At 43.1% G+C, this 6,071-nt stretch overlaps 1 long non-coding RNA gene across 1 annotated transcript; it reads left to right on the forward strand.

Moving 5' to 3' along the window:
• The first annotated feature begins 2,073 nt into the window (after positions 1-2,073).
• On the forward strand, positions 2,074-2,655 carry LOC112842945 (uncharacterized). Its single transcript, XR_003215020.1, has 2 exons — positions 2,074-2,351; positions 2,432-2,655. It is a non-coding gene; the product is annotated as an uncharacterized LOC112842945 (long non-coding RNA).
• Positions 2,656-6,071: the final 3,416 nt, after the last annotated feature.

Genomic DNA, 6,071 nt, shown 5'->3' on the forward strand with positions numbered 1-6,071 from the left:
GTCATGATCAACTCTGGGCTGGACCAATTACAGGCAAGGAGGACGGATGCACCCTCCCTCTTTGCTTGGGCCACAGCTCTGAAAGCAATCTTATCACAGACAAACAGAAGAAAATGGTATTGAGATGAAAAGGAATGCGATTTGTCCCATACCTTTGCTAGAATGAAAAAAAGACACAAAGCTGGAGTTATTCTGTCTTTACACTGTGACGCTCCATCTTCTTTTCTCATTCTCTCTCCGTCCCTCTCCTGTTATCTAACCCAATTAGCCGAATGGGCATACTTCCTTACATGTGGCAGTGGCAGGTCCTTAATTAAGGTGATGGTACCTCTCCTGCAACACTCCAATTGGGTAACTATGGCATGCTAGGCCAAGTTCCTTTGCAGTGAAGGCTCAGTGGATCTTGAAGGACGTGTCAGGCTGTGAGGCAGGAGAAATGGAGAATGACACAGCGGTACTATGTGTGGTACAGATGTCTTGACAGACAGTGTGGAGTGCTAGGTCCTTGGCTTTCCCATGAAGCTCCAAGCAATCACCTGCTTCACATCAAATATAGCATAGGTCTCAATCATGTTGGTCGTGCTCTTAATAATGACATAATTTAGCTTGACTGCCTGACTGCTATCGGTTGGCCTACATAGCGAGTCTCAGGAACGGAACTCACTAAGCAGGTGCTTTCCTGCAGCGCACTCGTCGAATCAGAAGCTGTAGCATCTTGGCTGGTATTGACATCACAAAGAACTTCAAGGCATTGTAGTCCATGTTTTACACTTGGCTTTAAAGTTACACTTAGCGGCTTAATGATCACAGGTACTGTACATCTCCAGCACCTCTTATTTGCTTTGATCCACTCTGTGTTCTTCTCATTCAACAAGAGTTTGAAGTTACTGCACTGTTTCAGGTAATGCTGCACCATATCACAGAATGGGCAGTACTTTATGGCTTTACTTTTTAATTCATCCACTTGGGTCAGATCCACACATGTGGAACATAATTAATCACACCTAAATGGACCCTGTCAATTTTGTACACCACAATATATTTGCACACATACTTGTCCTTTTATATTTATATATATATATATTTATATTTATAGCTATATAATCTTGGATGAGTGCAATGTTTGACCTGATCATCATGTTGGAAGTGGTTCTTAGCAAGTTAGTCAACCAGTTCTGGAGGTATGACAGCAGCTACATCAGTGTGGACAGTTACACTGTTTGTATGGGTCTTTCTCTTCCATCCTGAACATATAAGGCTAAAGCAGTTGCTCAGAATCGGCTCTGAATGATTCCAAGGTTTCATGAAATCTGAGCTGGCTGCAATCTCGCCAGAGTGTCGGGTCAGAGCAGAAAACAGTCCGTAAAATAAAGTTGTCATTCTTTATATTTAAAGCTGAGAAATGTGTTTGCATGTATGTGTGTGTAGACAAAAGATAATAATACAAACCGATTAGAAACTAAATTGCATCATAAACTTAAAGATACAGCCAAGCTGTACTTAAATACAGTATATAACTAAATAAGCTAGCATATCACTTTAGACTGGTTATGTGAACTTAAAATCAGCCAGGAGTCTATGGGAAATCCCATACACAGGGATCCAGGCTAATTTTCTTAACAGAGGTTGAATTGTAGCATGCTTAACAATTTTAGGAAAAATAACAGATGAGAAACTGGTATTAATAATAGCAATAACAGATGGCCCAAGAGTAGAAATGACCTCTTTAAATAATCAAGGTGGAACATCATCATTAGGGGATCCTGAGTACTTCAGATCACAAACAACCTTGTGTCACGGGGTGGAAATGGACAAGTTAACAAGGTTTTTATCTCGCATGAGTTGCTGTGTTTTATTATTGTTAATATTTTAATATTGTATAGTGTTTTATTCTTGTTTTATTGCATGCTTTTATTGTATTTATTGTTGACTTGTCCTGGAGAGACTCCACCCCTCCCTGATTACTAACTTGGCACACCTGGGAGGTCACAGAGGCCCAATAAGAGGGCCTGCCCGGTCAGGAGAAGGGGAGTAGTAGAGATGGCGGAGTAGATGGTGGCAGTAGTAGTAGTGGTGGTGGCGGCGGCGGCGGCGGCATTGGTGTTGGTGCTGGTGCTGGTGTTGGTGTTGGTGTTGCGGGTTGGTCTACCAGTACGTGGCGAGGACATACAACAGCCAGTATGTGGAGAGGCAGTGAGAACTGTGCTGCTCTGGAATAGCTTGCGGCCAGAGGACGCTGTGATGGGGGATTAGTTGGCAGCGGGACAGCACCCTACCTCCTACGGCGAGACCATAGTGCTGGCGTGCCACAGAAAAGCGGCGGGCAGAGTTAGGAGCTCTGCCCATCCGGGGTAAGTCTCGCGACTTATTGTGCTGCAATAAACCGAGCCACTGGAAAGAACAGTGACCGTCGCTGCCCCTCTCGTTCCAGCACCTCGGAGCAGAGAGACTGACAGGACAGCCGAGGACGCCACGGGGTTTTCCTTGCCCCGCTCCGATTGACTGGATTTTAATTCCGTGGCTGACGCCACTGGACTTTTAGTGTGTTTGTTTTATTGGTTTTTATTGTGTGTTCTCCCTGGCCAGGGTTGTTTTAATTGCTTTTATACTTTTAAACGGTTTTTGTGTAATAAATTATATTTTAGTGATACAGTTTTTATATTGTTCTATTCCCTTGGCTGCTCCACTACTCCGTCCATTTTTTGGAGGGTTTCCCTCCTTAGAATAACACCTGTTAATCCACTATTACACTTGTACAATACAAATAAACAGAAATGGCGGGTGACACTAACAGGTAAACCTAAACTGGGAAAACTAACAAAGCAAACCAGAAACGAAGATGCAGGGAGGTCCGGGGAAATATACATGGAGAAACGCAGGGAGACCGAGGGGAAACAACACAGACGAACCAGCAACGAGGACGAGGTAACACACACTATAAATACACACGCCAGGAATCGGGAAGGGAAACAGGAGGGGAACACACCTGGAAGACATCACAACTGACGAGGCAGGGGAAAACGTAAACAGAACACACTGACATAAGACACAGACCTTCACAATAAAACAGGAACTACACATACAAGGACACACACGGGCCGAACAGAGTAAACACTAAACAGAGGAAGAACAGAACCAAAATCACACTAAATAGAAAAACACAAAACGCTGGGTCAAACGGACCCAGGATCATGACAGTTATAAGAAGTTGCATACTATATTTATCAATGTTAGAAGCAAGTGGAAAAAGTGTTGAAATGAACAAAAAGGAATAATGTCTGGTTAATGTGGGAATTGAGATATCAACATACATTAGTCTGTTAGAAAGTGAAAAGAGCAAAGTGTCTTGAGAAGAGCATAGTATTCAGCAAACACGGCTGAGTCATGACAGTGGAAGGAAGTGAAAACTGAAAAATTTTAAAAGGGAAACAACAGAATTCATAATGGGAATAGGAAAGAGAAGAAAATGGGGGGAGAGAGAGAGTAAAACAGAGAAAGGAAAAGCGACAGAGCTAGTGTGCTATGCCCGAGGACTTGAGGCTCACAGACAGAGCACAGTGCTGACAGAGAGACAGCAGGAGAGGGGAAACTATAGAGAGAAATGGCTTTACACTCTGTGAGCAGCCACAGCTTTTCACAATGATTGCTACTGTTAACACAGGGACAGTTCTGCAGTACACAGATAACAAGAGCTGAAAAGGGATTAAGAAAACTCAAACTGATCCAAGATTGAAGAACAGCGGAGTGGAGCTGGAAAAACAGAAGCCCACAGGAGGTAGAGGATAACATGAACTAAAGAGACAACCTGACAAAACTAAAACATTTTCACTCCCTAGAAAAACAACCAGACACACAGGAAGGAGACTGTGGCAGCTTGTCTTCAGTTTTTGTCTTCAGTTTTTTTTTTCAAACAGCCATAAATGCCTTTTTGAAGACAAAACTTGAAGAAGACGAAACTCTGGAAGAAGAAAAGGACTAACCCTGGAGTATAGAACTAATATTCTGCTCAGCAGCAAAGATGCCAAAGTCCTCCACCCATCTTGGTCAATCTGGATCAGCAGGTTTTAGAAATCCCAGCTTAAGAAAAGAACAGCAGTTCAATCGCTCATGCATGCTGCGGATTGGAGAGAGGCTGATGAGGGCAGGCAGTGAGAGCAACCTGGTCCAGAGACCCACTCCAGTGCAAAGTCAAAACCAGACTTCCTCATCTGGATTAGGGCAAAGGTCAAATGGCAGGACACAAACTTCAGCCCATGAGGACAAGCTCAGTAAGTGTACAAGAATAACCTCCAGCAAGGGTAGGAAGTCTTCCCTCCATTAATCTAACTGAATGCTTTAATTACAAAATGTAACAAAAGTTATTCTCCAGATATATTTCAGAAGTAGAAAACAGAAAAACAATCTTCCAGCACAGCTGCTGTCACTAAACTGGTTTTAAATTGAAAAAAGCAATGACTTTATCCATAATGTATTTTACCAACCATCTACATGTCCTCTTTCGCTACATCCATGAATCTCCTCTGAGGTCTTCCTCTTTTTCACCTTCCTGGGACTCTATTTTCAACATCCAATATATCAACTATCCCTCTGTTGTATGTCCAAATCATTTCAACCTTGCCTCTCTAGCTTTTCTGATTTCACTTCTTATCTTGTGACTCTCAATAAAAATCTCAACGTCTTCAACTCCACCTACACCACCACCACCTCCAGTTCAGCCTCCTGTCTTTTTGTCAGTACCACCATCTCCATACATCATAGCAGGTCTCTTTACCATCTCGTGAACCTTCCCTTTCACTCTTGCTGCTATCCATCTGTCACAAAATCCCCCGTGACACTCATCCATTCCATCCTGTCTGCACTCTGTTCTTCAACTCTCTTGTGCAGTATCTGTTGCTTTGGATGGCTGATCGCATGTGTCTGCCTTCACAATATCAACTCCTTGCATGTTCATCTCTCCCCATGCCTCCCTCATACACATGTATTTTTGTGTTTCTAATAACTTTCACTTGTCTGTAAATAGCTGTAACTGAAAAAAGACTTCCAGTTTTTTTCTTGACCTCTGTAAACATGCTGCAGTGTTCACTGCCTTAATTACGGGTCATACTGAATGAAAAATCAAATATATTTTGTGAAATATTTCATATTACCCCCAAAGCCTCTTACTACACTCTTCATTTCTTTGCACTCCTTTCTGGCAATTGAATTGTAAAATTATGATATAACTATAGTTATCTATTTACTATTAGCTCATGCCTACAACACCTCACTCAGGAGGTGCCCAGGAGGGATCTGTCTCAGATGCCCGAACCACTTTAACTCGTTCCTTTCGTCTGGAGGAGTAGTGGCTGTACTCTGAGGGACTCCTGGATGGCTGAACTCATCACCTTATCTCTCATTTCCGCCACTGGTATTCTCAATCTTCTTTCAGTCAATACCCAAAGCTTGTGACCATAGGTGAGGGTGGGGACGTAGATCGATGGGTAAATAGAGAGCTTCGCTGTTACGCTCAGCTCTCTCTTCATTACGATAGATCAGTGCAGTGTCCGTATCACTGCAGCCACAGCACCAGTCCGCCTGTCAATCTCCCACTCCCATCTTCCCTCACTTGTGAACAAGACCCTGATATACTTATGCTGCTCCACTTGGGGCAGTAATTCATTCCTGACTCAGAGTGGGCACTCCACCCTTTTCCGGCTGAGGTCTCAAGTCTGAAACCTCAGCCGGATTGTTCTTCCCGCCGCTTCACACTCAGCTGCAAGCCAGTCCAGTGTGAGCTGGAGGCCACCACGTTTCAACTGATGTCTGTATTTTAGATTTCACAATCCAAGCACTGCTTGAATTGCTTGCACTGATGAAAAACCACTGCCATGTTTCAAAACAAAAGTTTAGCTGTGGTATTTTTCATTTGCTCACTGGCTAAACGAAGACAGTCTTGCCTTTTTCCCTCCGGGGCACATTTGATGGTATTACATAGGGCTGGGCGATATGACCCAAAATTCATATCTTGATATTTTTTAGCTGGATGGCGATATAAGATATATATCTCAATATTTTTTTTAAAGCCATAAAGT

The sequence above is a fragment of the Oreochromis niloticus genome, linkage group LG18 (assembly GCF_001858045.2).
Source record: "Oreochromis niloticus isolate F11D_XX linkage group LG18, O_niloticus_UMD_NMBU, whole genome shotgun sequence".
Taxonomy (NCBI): Eukaryota; Metazoa; Chordata; class Actinopteri; order Cichliformes; family Cichlidae; genus Oreochromis; species Oreochromis niloticus.